At 40.2% G+C, this 15,053-nt stretch overlaps 1 pseudogene; it reads right to left on the reverse strand.

Annotated features, from left to right (window-relative positions):
- Positions 1-1,676: 1,676 nt before the first annotated feature.
- Positions 1,677-2,498, reverse strand: LOC138420148 (synaptobrevin homolog YKT6 pseudogene; annotated as a pseudogene).
- Between the last annotated feature and the right edge of the window lie 12,555 nt (positions 2,499-15,053).

The following is a 15,053-nucleotide window of genomic DNA, read 5'->3' on the forward strand; positions in this document are numbered from 1 at the left end:
GTACTATTTACAAAAGCCAAGACATGGAAGCAACTTAAATGTCCTTTGACAGATGAATGGATAAAGAAGATGTGGTGCATATATACAATGGGATATTAGCCATAAAGAGAACAAAACGATGCCATTTGCAGTGACATGGATGGACTTAGAAACTGTCATACTGAGTGAAGTAAGTCAGAGAAAGACAAATGTCATATGAATCACTTAAGCGTGGACTCTAAAAAAGGCTACAAGTGAACTTATCTACAAAACAGAAATAGAGTTACAAATGTAAAAAATAAACTTATGGTTACCTGGGAGGGGTTGGGAGGGATAAATTGAAAGATTGGGATTGACACAAGCAAACTACTGTATATAAAATGAATAACTAATAAGGACCTATGGTATAGCACAGGGAACTTTATGCAATACTCTGTAATGTCCTATATGGAACATTAGGATATAAAAATAAGTGGATATATATGTATATATAACAGATTCACTCTGCTGTACACCTGAAATTAAGACAAGTTGGAAATCACTTATGTTGTTCAATCACCAAGTTATGGCCAACTCTTTGTGACCCCATGGAACCCATGGACCCCACTCCAGGCTTCCCTGTCCCTCACCATCTCCTGGAGTTTGCCCAAGCTCAATTATACCCCAATAAAAATTTTAAAAAATTCAGGCATGGAGTTGCTAGGTTATGTGATAAGCATATGTTTAATTTTATTAAAATGCATCTACCAAATTGTTTTCCAAAGTGGTTCTACCATTCTACATTGTTACCAGCAATTTGAGAGTTCCAGTTGCTTTGCATCCTCATCAGCACTTGGTATGTGTGTGTGTGTTAGTTGCTTAGTCGTGTGTGACTCTTTGCAACCCCATAGACTGTAGTGCACCATGCCCCTCTGTCCATGGGATTCTCCAGGCAAGAACACTGGAGTGGGTTGTCATTTCCTTCTCCAAAAGGAAATATAGAAAGAAAGAAAGTGAAGTTACTCAGTCGTGTCAGACTCTTTGCGACCCCATGGACTGTAGCCTACCAGGCTCCTCCACCCATGGAATTTTCCAGGCAGGAGTACTGGAGTGTGTTGCCATTTCCTTCTCCAGCACTTGGTATGGTCAGTGTTAATTTTAGCCATCCTAATATGGCTATCATTGTAAGTTATTATGGTTTTAATTTGCATTTCTTCAATGACTAATGATATTGAACATCTTTTAATATGCTTCTGAACTTTTTGGCTATCCATAAATCTTCCTTTGAAAAGTGTTCAAATATTTTTATTGTTTTTGAGTTGTCTTATTATTTCTCTGTATACTTTCTTTACATAATCTGGATTCAAATCCTTTCTCAGACCCATGCAGTGCAAATATATTTACCAAGTCTGCAACTTACCTTTTATTTTTATTTATTTTGCAGAGTCACTGAGCTTTATGGTTCCATTTGGTCCCAAAACACACTTTCATTGGCCTCAAGTTATCTTTTCAAAAATAACTAGGCATGTGAATTTGAACGTTCCCCACCCCTAGGTGCCTTCCACCCTTCGGTTCCTCCCAGGAGCTCCAAAGCGGAAGTTGGGTCTGTCCCACTAGGGTCGGTGCGAAGTGGCTCTGCTTCCTGGGGTGGGGGATGGGGGTGCGGTTCTGATGTGAATGACGGTGATGTGCCCCCGCAGGGGCTCTGCTGGCGGCCATCACATGGTTGCACAGGACGAGTTTTATTTCCTGGCCGTTTTATAGAAGACTTTCGACTGTATTCCCAGCACTTCGGATTTGGACACCAGGTCATCGAGCTTCCTGCCTCGCGCTAATAAAGACTCCATGGTGTTGTGCAGGATGATCTTGGTCTCATCCAGTTCAGCCTGCACTGTAGTCATGGAGTTAGCTTCTCCGGGGTTCTGGTGTCTACTGAGGTGTCTGTCCAGGCCTGTGTACTGGATGGTATCAGGGGATCCAACTGGCCAGTCTGTCCTGTGGATCTGCTTGGAGAATTCATCTAGTACCTTCTCTAGCAAGGTAAAAGACCCCCAGGATGGATGTTCACTGTCAGCAATGACCACTTCCGCAAGACTGTCATTTTTCACCAAGACATGGCACAGATATTCTTGTTCCACAGAAGCTTGGCTACCTTCTGCAGAGCACTCCACAATCAGGATCCTCTGGAGAAGGAAATGAAAACCCACTCCAGTGTTCTTGCCTGGAGAATCCCATGGACAGAAGAGCCTGACAGGCTACAGTCCATGGGGTTGCAAAAGTCAGACACGACTTAGCAACTAAACCACCACCACCACCACCACCACCAACACCACCACCACCACCACCACCACCACAATCAGTTGGCTTGTGAAGGCGGTGAATTCCTAAACCCTGGACCTCTGGAAGAAGCTGAAAGAGGACACATCATATGTGGCTTTGAGGAGCACTGCCTTGGACTCACCTTTGTACAGACACTTAGGCTGTACAGCTTCAAGGCGCCTTGCCCTGGGGCACCGGCCTGGGCTCACAAGGAGCAGCATGGTGCCGCCCCTCAAGGGGCTGACAGGTCAGCCACCTGCTTCCTTCTGTCTTTTATTTCTAAATGGTGTCTTCTGATGAGAAGATTTAAAAATTTTGGTAAATGCTAATATATCAATTTTTTATTTTATAGTTTGAAATAAAATTATAAAATAAAGCTAATGAACTATGCTGTGCTGTGATTAGTCACTCAGTCATGTCTGACTCTTTGCAACCCCATGGACTGCAACCCACTAGGCTCCTCTGTCCATGGGATTCTCCAGGCAAGAATACTGGAGTGGGTTGTCATGCCCTCCTCCAGGGGATCTTCCAAAACCTGGAACTGAACACAGGTCTCCCACATTGTAGGTGGTTTCTTTACTGTCTGAGCCACCAAGGTATCAATTTTTATTTTATAGCTTAAAATAAAACTATAAAATTATAAAATAAAACTAGTAAACTATATTTTAAAATAAAACACATTTTGTGTCCTATTGAAGAAATTTTTGCTTAACATAAAGTTGCAAAGATTTTATACTATTTTTTTCCTAGAAAATTCATAATTTTAGCTTTTACATTGTCTTAAGATTTTTGGATTACTTCATTCAGAGGATGTGACTGCTTATTGATTCCTGAGCTGGACCTGGGCAATCAGGATCCTCACTCCCTTCCTGTCCTTGGAATGGGTGTACCACCCACCAGTCCCATAGCCAGACCCATTTTCAAAGATGCAGCTGAAGAGAGTCATGTGTTTTTGAGACCATCTGAGTGAATCCACTTAAGATCTCTCTATAAACTCCTAAGATTCTGACTGGTGGTGTGAAGATTTACTCATCTTGTGGGTGCCCAAGACAAGCCTCCCAAGTAAATCCCCCTGCTTATTATCCTTGCCATTTATCTGGGGTGGTCTGTGTCTTCAATTTCTACTTGGTCTCCATGGAGGAAGTTTATCTTTTGTATATGAATATCCAGTTGTTTCAATACCCCTTATTGAAAAGTTTATCCCTTTCCCATCACAGTACCTTGCACGTTAGTTTAAAAAAAAAAATCAACTGATTATTTATATATATGTGTGTGTGTGTATTCTGAACTCTGCTTTTTGTTCCATTGAGCTATTAAACTATCCCTTATGTTAATATTACACTGTCTTGATATTGTAGATTTAAAATGTCTTGAAATTAGTCCTCCGACTTTGATAACTTCTGAATTGTTTCCAAAATTATTTTTGTTCTGTTGGGTCTTTGCATTTCAGATAAGTTTGAGAATAAGTTGTCCAATTTTTACAAACAAAAAATCTTCTGGGATTTTCTTTGAAATTACATCATGTTTATAGATCAATTTGGGAGACTAGCCATCTTAGTCATATTGAGTTCTCCAATGCATGAACATAGCATTTCTCTTCATTAACTTAAATCTATAATTTCTCCCAGCTAAGTTTTCTAATTGTCAGTGCAAAGACTCAGATATAGTCTATCAAATTAAATCCTGAGTATATTATATATTTTGATGTCATCATACTTAATGATTTTATGAATCTAATTTTCCAGTTTTCCATAGTTATTAATACTGTGTACAAGTGCAGAAAATAAATTTTGTATTGACTTTATCAAATGACCCTGCTAGATTTACTTAATAGTACAGATCGTAGGTTTTTCTACTTACAGTCATGTTGTAGTCAAGTGATAATCATTTTACTTTTTTCCCCAGAAATGCTAAGATCTTATTTTATTTTGTATGTGATTTTCATCATTTATTTTGTTAATTTGATGAATTAAATCAACTTTTTTGAATGTTAAACTATCTTTCATTCTTGGGTAAGCCTCATCTCAGTTCAGTTAAGTTCAGTCGCTCAGTCTTTGCAACCCCATGGACTGCAGCACACTAGGCCTCCCTGTCCGGTCACCAATGCCCAGAGTTTACTCAAATTCATGTCCATTGAGTCAGTGATGCCATCCAACCATCTCATCCTCTGTCCCCCCCTTCTCCTCCTGCTTTCAATCTTTCCCAGCATCAGAGTCTTTTCCAATGAGTCAGTTCTTCACATCAGGTGGCCAAAGTATTGGAGTTTCAGCTTCAACATCAGTCCTTCCAATGAATATTCAGGACTGATTTCCTTCAGGATGGATTGGTTGGATCTCCTTGCAGTTCAAAGGACTCTCAAGAGTCTTCTCCAACACCACAGTTCAAAAGCATCAATTCTTCGGTGCTCAACTTTATATTCCAACTCTCACATCCATAAATGACTACCGGAAAAACCACAGCTTTGACTAGATGGACCTTTGTCAGCAAAGTAATGTCTCTGCTTTTTCATATGCTGTCTAGGTTGGCCATAACTTTTCTTTCAAGGAGCAAGTGTCTTTTAATTTCATGGCTGCAGTCATTTTAGAGCAATGATTTTAGAGCCCCCCAAAATAAAAACTCTCACTGTTTCCACTGTTTTCCCACCTATTTTCTATGAAGTGATGGGATCAGATGCCATGATCTTAGTATTCTGAATGTTGAGCTTTAAGCCATCTTTTTCATTCTCCTCTTTCACTTTCATCAAGAGGCTCTTAAGTTCTTCTTCATTTTCTGTGGTAAGGGTGGTGTCATCTGCATATCTGAGGTTATCGATATTTCTCCTGGCAATCTTGATTCCAGCTTGTGTTTCATCCAGCCCAGCATTTCTCATGATGTACTCTTGGCTTCCCTGGTGGCTCAGATGGTAAAGTGTCTGCTTGCAATGCGGGAGACCTGGGTTTGATTCCTGGGTTGGGAAGATCCCCTGGAGAAGGAAATGGCAATCCACTCCAGCACTCTTGCCTGGAAAGTCCCATGGATGGAGGAACCTGATAGACTACAGTCCATGGGGTCACAAAGAGTCGGACATGACTGAACGACTTCACTTTCACTTTCGACTTCGACTCTGCATATAAGCTAAATACGCATGGTGACAATATATAGCCTTGATATACTCCTTTCCCTATTTGGAACCAGTCTGTTGTTCCATGTCCAGTTCTAACTGTTGCTCCTTGACCTGCATACATATTTCTCAAGAGACAGGTCAGATGGTCTGGTATTCCCATCTCTTTCAGAATTTTCCACAGTTTATTGTGATCCACACAGACAAAGGCTTTGGCATAGTCAATAAAGCAGAAATAGATGGTTTTTTGGAACTCTCTTGCTTTTTCGATGATCCAGTGGATGTTGGCAACTTGATCTCTGGTTCCTCTGCCTTTTCTAAATCCAGCTTGAACATCTGGATGTTCACGGTTCACATACTGTTGAAGCCTGGCTTGGAGGATTTTGAGCATTACTTTACTAGCGTGTGAGATGAGTGCATTTGTGCAGTAGTTTGAACATTCTTTGACATTACTTTTCTTTGGGATTGGAATGAAAACTGACCTTTTCCAGTCCTGTGGCCACTGCTGAGTTTTCCAAATTTGCTGGCATATTGAGTGCAGCACTTTCACAGCATCATCAAGCCCCATCTACTCATCATCATTTTTATATATTGTTGAGTTTGATTTGCTAATCATTTGTAAAGGATTTTTATATCTCTGTTCATGAGGGTTATTGGCCTGGATTTTCTTGTTTTGTAAGTCTCTAATTTGTTATCAGTTAATACTGACCTCATAAAATGAGTAGGAACATGTTCCTTCCTCCCCTATTTTCTAAAAATTTGCACAGGATTATTGTCTATTTGTTAATTGACAATATTTATCAGTAAAGACTTGATCCAATTTCCTCCTTTTTACTTCATTGCCACAGATTTCTTCTCGGATTTCACTAATTCTTACTCATTCAGATATCATGTCTTTCTTTTCATGCCCAGAATATATGTAAGAAATCTACTAAGTCACTAATTTATTATCATCACTGCTTTGCTTAAACAACTCCCTTGTTCGTTGTCTTCCTTGAGCTCATATTTAACATGTAGTGTTATTCGGAAGAGCACTTAAGACCTGTTGCAGCCTGGATCCAACCTCCCTCTTAAATCTCATTCCTCTCCACTAATCCTTCAATTTTCAGTTTTTGGCTATTCATCAAGAATTCCATACTTTAGTAGTTTTGGTGTCTTTAATGTTAATGTCTGATCCTGAAATATTCTATTCTCACTTTTCAACTTTCCTCTTAATATTGTTTCATTAGTATATCCTTCCTTGATTCCCACAGGCATAATTAGATTCTGTCTCCCCAAGGTGTTTCCATCTCTCCAAGGTGTGGCCACAGAAATCTTTGCTTGTACCTCTGCTTACCTTTGGTGATGCTTTGCTTTAGCTTGATGTGTATCTTTCACCTGACTCTAAAAATCCATATTTCTTTCTTTCTTTCGCAACCCTTAAAAGGAACTCAAGAAATACTTTTATTGATCCAGATTATTGATCCATATCCTCTTGAATGTTCTTGGAGCTTTGGTCTTGTCCTGATCTCTTGATATTTTGCCCAATTTCTGAATTTAGATGAGGATTTGAGGATTTCAGTTAGATGGTCCATGTTTATATTAATCTAATGTTTTAGTTTTAATAGTTTTCTTTTTTGGGGGCCAAAGGGCACATGGCTTGGAGGCTTTTAGTTCCCTGACCAGGGGCTGAACCTGTACCCTTAGCAGTGAAGCGTGAAATCCTAACCACTGGCCTGCCACGGAACCCCCAACTTCTCTATTTTCTGAGTCTTAAGTTCTTGTTTCAGTTACTCATCCTCTCCTTCAGTTCCACTCAGTTGACCTTTGTATTGCTCCTGCCTACTCATTCCTCCTCCGATGAGGTTGTGACCTGATATTTTCTACCTTATAAAACCAATATCCTGAAGTTTCAGAGATATCCTAGCATCCTCTAAGATACAATGATCTGTCCTAAGCTCATTGTTACCAAGCTTGGCTTCAGTGTCAGAAAGTTGAGTGCTTCACGTTAGTGTTCATAATCTTGGCTCTACCTAAAATGACACCTACCATGTCTTCTTCCCTCTGGAACTGGGTTAGTACCCTTAGAACATGGCTATCCTAAATGGAGGAACTGATTCTGGGCAATGACCATTTCCAGTCAAATTGTGCTGCTCTCTTTTAATAAAACTTGTGTTAACTTTTATCTTTCTAATTAAGGATTATCCTTCTGAAGACATACAAATCTGGCCAAGTCCCGAACTACAAATTTTCATGTATTTGTTCTTATTTTCCCTTTGGCTTCATTAAAACAAAACAAAACAAAAACTTCTTTTCTTCAAAATACGAATACTTTGTTTCTTACTGGATTTGAAGAATCCATGAAGACTCATGCATACCACCACACGTATCCTTTTATGTACACACTCAGTTTTTCCAGTCCTTCTCAATCCAATGCAATGTCCAGATCCTCTATTCTCTTGAATATGCTCTCATAGATTAATCTGGCACCACTTTAAGGAGGGATTTTAGTGACTGAACTGAGTCAAGTGTAGAGAAATTGGTTAAGAAGAGACAGAGCTGAAGGTAATCTCACTAAGGTGAGATAAGATATGGATGGCAATACCTATAGGACTTGGCCTGCCCTTGTGTCTACCATTTTGAAATCTAGTACAGGAGACATTTGGCATTTTCTCCAGCCTTATTCCATGGCCAGATTCTCTCGTTTTATAAACACTGTCACCTATTAATCCATTCTTCCTCTCATAGTTCCACCTATGTCATGGGGCTATATAGGTAATATTGTAGCTGGTCCTGGTGTTGTCCCTCCCCATCTCCCTGCCTTCCTCTTACCTTCCCTAAATCAGGTTGCTTGGTGATCAAATTAGGTGGTCCCATTTCCCATCACAGGATGTCTCTCCTTGCTTCTGGTTGCAGGCCCTTAGCCCTTTCTTGACATGGCACTCTGGAGTATGATGTTCAAAATATTCCCCATTGGGGCTGTTCCTTGAGGACTCAGTAATAAGAAGAGACCTTGTTAGACCTTTGTTTGAAGAGGGAGCAGAGTACTAATTGGTATCTGGGTGGTGGGAGTTTCACTTTGGATCCCTATAGGCAGTGCCTGAAAAGGTACCCATTAAATACTCTGTTCTTGGGACCTGACTGGTAGCTTAACTTCTCATTCCTCGTAGGTCAGTGCACCTCTTTGGTGAGTAATATTTAAGGGTAGGCCCAAGGAAGAGAGATTCAAATAGGCTACATCTACAACTTAATTTTTTCCCCAAGCTTCCCAGATCTGAATAATCTGATAGGCTGTCTGGGGGTAAAAATGCATTGTATTGATAACAGTAGGGAAAAGGGGGAAATATCACCAATATTGATGATGTGTACATCATCATAGATCTATCTAGACCTTTTGTGTTGTATATGGGCTTCTCTGGTGCCTTATGTGGTAAAGAATCTGCCAGCAATGTGAGAGACCCAGATTTGATCTCTGAGTTAGGAAGATCCTTTGGAAAAAGGAATGGCTACCACTCCAGTATTCTTTCTTGGAAAATCTCATGGACAGAGGAGCCTGGGGTTATAGTCCATGGGGTCACAAAGAGTCGGGTAGGACTGAGTGACTAACACTTTCACATTGTGTCATATACAAGCGGGGGGAATTGGGTGTGTGAGAATTACTTCCTCCAAAGCAGGCAAACATCCTGCTGGTTCTGGCTCAATAGTAAGTTATTTATAGGTTGGCTCCTCCTTGAAGCCTGCAAGGCGAACGTTAGGGAAACATTTATGGAGGCCCCTACATCTGCCTCCAGGAATCCTCTAGCTCTAGGATTCTTAATCTTTACTATTTCCCTGATGGAAATAAAAGAGTTGAGCTTACTGAGTTAGACTTTCCCTTGAGGCATAAAGTTTATAATGAGGGACATTTGCTGGGTCCTGAGGGGATAGTTGGGCCGTTAGATTTAATTATTTCCTACACAGTCCTGAAGACACTGTTTCATTCCACAAAGTGGGTTGAGGCTTAAGGTTGGGCAACTTTTTGGATAATCTGAAGCATGTGCTCAGGTGATCAAAGCCACATTTCTTGACACCTTCCAACACTTCTTCCCTCACAGCACCATATTCTGGGGATGCTGAGGGAAACAATGTGTGTTGGGAGGGAGAAAGGGAGCATTATCTGGGAGGATATAGTATTTTTGACTGGGTGGCTCTGGGTTACTACTAAACAACATCCACATATGAGATGAAACTACCCTTTTTTTTTTTTTGAACCTATCATCTTTTGTCAAATCAAATGCATTGCCTCTGAATTGCCAAAGTTTCTGTTGCTCTTAATCAGATAACTCCTAATGCATCATTTACTTCTTGTAATTCAGTGATAATAAAATGACTGTTTTTAGCATTTGATAAGGCATTTTCACATATTGTATGTCATTGGATTCTCATAATATATCTTGTGAGATAGGTTTTAGTATGTTCATTTCACATGTGAGGACACTAAGGCTTGAAAATGGTTAGATGTTTTGCTTAAAGTCATACAGCAGACATATGGCAGAAATAGTACCTCGAACCAGAATCTTGACTTCTGGTCCAGTGTTTATTCCAAGACACCAGAACTACAGGTCCACTCAAATCTCCTTCTCTTCCAAGCCCTTATGCCTTCTGCTGTTATCACATAGTCTCCTTAGCAGCTATGGTTGAAGGTATTGGCAACAGTCATGTAATTTCTCTTGGAGAGAAAAGCAAAATGTTCTTGGTCATTTTAAAGCTGCACTGTTCCTTCTTATTTTAATTTCCTTTTAAAAATTGTAGTATAATTGCTTTACAATGTAGTGTTAGTTTCTGCTCTATGATGAAGTGAATCAGTTATATGTATTCAATGTAATATTACTCAGGCATAAAAAGGAATGAAATTGGGTCAACTGTAGAGATGTGGATAGACCTTGAGTCTGTTATACAGAATTGAGTAAGTCAGAAAGAGAAAAACAAATATTGTATGTTAATGCATATATGTTCCTTCTTTTCTGAACTATGCTCCTGGGCTAACTTCTGCTCCTTTCCCTAATGTTTAGAGACTCCTTCTGCTGCCACTGAAAGTATGAGAGGAACCCAGCTGTAATGTCTCTGCTTGGAATGTGAATCACTCTTATGCTCCAAAACCCTCTCAGACCCTGGGCCCAGGTCCCTGCATGTCCTTGTGCTTTTCTTTGGCATGAGAGGATTGTGGTACCGCAGATGTTGGGGGATGCTGGGAGACACCTAATCCCCAAGTCGTTCTTCATTTGCCATGCTATTTGGTTCCTGTGCTACCCACTCCTGGCCACAGTGTCCTGGGCGTTCCTCCTCTGCCCCACAGCAGTCACTGTTCACTCAAAGACAAGACGATAACCTCCTAGCTCGTGCGTCAGTGGATGCAAGTTCTTGTCTGATTCTGTCACTAATAACTCTGGGGTTCTGGGTCTTTTACTTATTTCTAGACCTTAGTTTTCTAACCTACAAAATGACGGTTTGAGCATAGTACATGTTGAGGATATGTATAATTCTGTACACTTTATGTGATTACATGAAAAACTGAATTGGAAGGTATATCTGATCATTTTATTTCCTGTTCTTAGCAGTATAGCTGTGATATAGAGTTTTTGACTTTCATATAATTATTAGATTAAAAAAGTTTCTGTTTATTCCAGGTCACCACAACTCTGAACTTTGTGTCTACCCCTGTACAATACCACCTTGAAGGAGAGGGAGATACAGGAGGTGGTGAAATCAGATCTCTATTGAGATTTTGGGGAAAGAAGCAAGATATACATTTGTGAAATGATTGGGGAATAACCCAAGGAAGAATCTAATCAATGTTGGAGTCATCAGGGACCATTTATTCCATAACCTGGAAGTCAGTGGAAGTTGGAGAAGTGGAATGTCTCCAAATTGAGGAATTTTCCAGGTGTTAGGATTTGGGGCAGTTTCAGATGAAGGTTGGTTATATAAGACTTATGTGAGGTCTGTGCTAATTAGATCAATCACTAGCATTCAGAATTTGGGAATAAGATCATGATGGGAAGGAGTTTCATTTACAACAGTTCCTGGGCATCTACTTGAATCTGTGATTTGCTTAAATTATGTGAATTGCTCCAGGTCACAGATATAGTAGGAAGTGTAATTCTGGAAACTGGTTTCTGCTTTTTTTTTTGTTCAATGCATTTCCCACTGGACCAAGCTGACTTGCCTCTTCCATATTTAAAGATCTTGCAGAAACATTGACATAATTGAAATTACTTTTGACTATTTTCTTAGAATAATGGGGGAAGACTGATGGTGATGGTGGAGTTAGTGAGACCACATATTCTGAGCTCCTAACCTTCTCATTGAATTTAACCTGCTTGCCTTTCTTTGCAGGGGCACTTCACACTTCTAAGTGAGATGAATGACTTTTCCCAATAATTCTCATCTCTTCTCACATACTTTCTTCTTGGTTGACATCCCAGGATTGACTGCTGTCCACATTTGGATCTCACTTCCCTTTTGCTTCATGTTCTTCCTGGCAGTAACTGGGAATGGTGTGCTGCTTTTTGTCATCCAGACAGAATGCAGTCTTCACCAGCCCATGTTTTTATTTCTTGCCATGCTCTCCTTTGTTGACCTGATTCTCTCTCTCTCCACTCTGCCCAAGATGCTGGCCATTTTCTGGTTTGGTGCTATAGCCATCAGCTCCTACTCCTGTCTTTTCCAGATGTTCTTCATCCATGCATTCTCTTCCATGGAATCGGGAGGGCTGGTGGCCACGGCCCTGGACCACTTTGTGGCCATCTATAACCCACTATGTTACGCAACCATTCTTACCCTGGTAGTTGTTGCCAAGACTGGAGGCCTGGTGGTGCTTTGAGGTGTGGGTTTGACCACCTCCTTTCCAAGCCTGGCCCCTCGGCTGTCCTACTGTGGCTCCCACACAGTTGCCTACACCTACTGAGAGCATATGGCGGTGGTGAAACCGGCCTGTGGGGCCTCCACCATGGATAACCTCTATGCCTTTGCTGTGGCGATTTTTCTTGGTGCTGGGGATGTGGCCTTTATTGCCTACTCTTATGGCAGATTGTGAGGACCTTGATTCATTTGCCTTCATCTGAGGCACGTGCTAAAGCAGACAGCACACGCACAGCTCACGTCTGTGTCATTCTCTTTTTCTACGGACCAGGCTTTCTTTCTGTAATCATGCAGCGCTTCAGCCAACCCACAGCCTCTGCTGCGAAAGTCATCCTTGCCAATCTCTACTTGCTGTTTCCCCCTGCACTGGACCCCATGGAGTCAAGACCAAGCAGATCTGGGAGCACCTGTGTAAAATTCTAAGTTTCAACAGTATTGATCCCACCTGAGTGTAGTTCTCATTAGTTGGACCTCGGGGGCCAAGGTGACCCTCCCCTGTGGGATGGGAGCCCCATAAGACCATGCTACTTACCTGGTGGGGACAAAGAAGAGAGAGCAAATGAAGTTACTCTGAGTGTTTAGAAGTTGGGAAATCTCTTCTGAGACCTATGGTGTTTAGATATTTGGATGAAAATCGAGAAGGGCTGGGGAGTATCAGTTGATCAATCAGCAAGTACTTCTTTGGATACCTTTTCCCCTAAAAGTTTGTTATTTACTTGTCTTGACAAAATTAGTGCATCAGGTAATTAAGAAATAATTAGACTTTAATAGACCTGGATCAAGTGACTCAGGAGTTCATATGAAAACATGGGCCACCTCCCACCACCATGACGCTGACACATAGCCTGTCTGTGGAGGCAGTAAGGCTCCCTCTATCAGAAAAACTTTGGCATCACAGAAACTGGGGTGGCAAATTCTGGAGATACTTTAAGTCTTAAGATTATGAGAGAAACTGTAAAATATTCATGTTCCATCTGACTCCAAAATTGCCATAACATTTGAAATCTTTATTCTTTGTATTTTTCTAGCCTGTTTTTGAGATGGCTGACCCTCTATGGCTCTTATAGTATTATGTATTTCTAACTTCTCAGGTTAATACTAATTCTTTATTTCCTTATTTTTAGTCTCTGGTGCAAAGACCTGAGTTAAAGTTTATTGCACACAATATTATTCTAATTCTTGCTTTGTTTGTTTATTTTCTGTCTTCATTCTAACTCTCTTGCCCATTGTCTTCTAGTTTCTACCGCTGGTTCTCACTGTAATGTTTCTTGTACGCTGTTGAGTATTTACATACTCTTGCAATATATGTAGTGTTGAGTGAGTGTTATATATTTGTAATAACATGTTACCTTCTTTAGTTCATCAAGAGTCCAACTTCCTCCAGTTATGTATTGTCAGGGCTCTTCCTAATGGAAATGCATCATCCTGTCCTTTTCCTTGACATTTCTACTCATCTTGAATTTCAATTCAAACCTCACCTTCTTGAGGAAGATTTTTTTGAACTAGTTAAGGTCACCTGTTTTTTGAACCCAGAGCTTTGTGTGTATTTCTCTCATTATCCATCACAATATACGTACTGATTGAATGAATGATCTCTGTCCCCCATCTTTAGTAAATTGTAAGTTAGATGTGTTGTTTTCTTATCATAGTACCTGGCATATAATAGGCTCTCAATAAATGCTTGTTCAATAAATACATCTCATTCTTTTCATGGACTGTGTCATCACTAGCATATTTCCTCATCAGTCACATTGTGTTATTCCATAAATAAATATATAAATCTTCATAAGTGTAGTAGGTACTAATACATTTTTATTGGAGAAATTGAATAAATTTTCACAAAAATGTCATTGCCGTTGCAATCACTATTTATAGTACTGTCTTCACTATCATTGTCATGACTAAGGGCACATTAACTGAGTCTTTTCAGGTGTTATAAGTTCAACTGGTGGTATTTTGGATACTATGTAAACATATTAGAGGACGTATTTATAACACAGACTCTGCTGTGCAGAAGCAAGGAACAAAGAGAAAACTAGCATTGTTTTTCTTTTCTTTATTTGCTCTCCTTTTCTTCATTATTTTCTTCTTGACCCTGAGTATTTACCAGGCTGTCAGTGTGATGATGAAATGAACTTGAAAATATAGAAATTATGATAAAATGTGACAGTGCTATGGTAAAGATTGGTTCTAAGTTATAGAGTATTAATTCTCAGCAGGAGGCCATGGGAAGAGATGGGACATAGGTTAGACAGGGTTTAGACTGATGCTATAAATGACCAGAATTTAGAGACTATGAGCCTGAATTGTTGGGTGGGTAAGTGGACCAGGATTAAATTTATGGTCCCTATGGGGAGTCTGCCTCAGTCCTCTGAAGTGGCTTCTGTTCTATGCACATTGTATGATCCCATATTTTTCTCTGTTAAATATTAATCTTCAATATTATTAGTAAGAAGAAAGCTTTTCAAAGAAAGGGCAAAAAGAGAGGACCCCCTTTCTCTTTTCCCTGCTCCACTGATAGGAGTGGAAGAAAGATCGGCAGAAGAGAGGGAGCAGCCAAAGCTGCTCCATCAAAGCTCCATCAGAGCTCAAAGCTCTTACTGATGGTAATTATCACTCAAACCTCCATCCACCTAAGGTATCTCCCTCTAGAGCCCTGTGGCTTCTTCCTGTTTGTATTGATACTAGTGTAAAACTTTGATAATATGAGAAGCTCTTGTTGTTTTCCTCTTATTCTGTGGTACCCTGAAGCTTAGAGAATAAAACTGCATTATACATAAACTCTGTCATTTAATGT

The sequence above is a fragment of the Ovis canadensis genome, chromosome 15 (assembly GCF_042477335.2).
Source record: "Ovis canadensis isolate MfBH-ARS-UI-01 breed Bighorn chromosome 15, ARS-UI_OviCan_v2, whole genome shotgun sequence".
In the NCBI taxonomy this organism is placed as follows: Eukaryota; Metazoa; Chordata; class Mammalia; order Artiodactyla; family Bovidae; genus Ovis; species Ovis canadensis.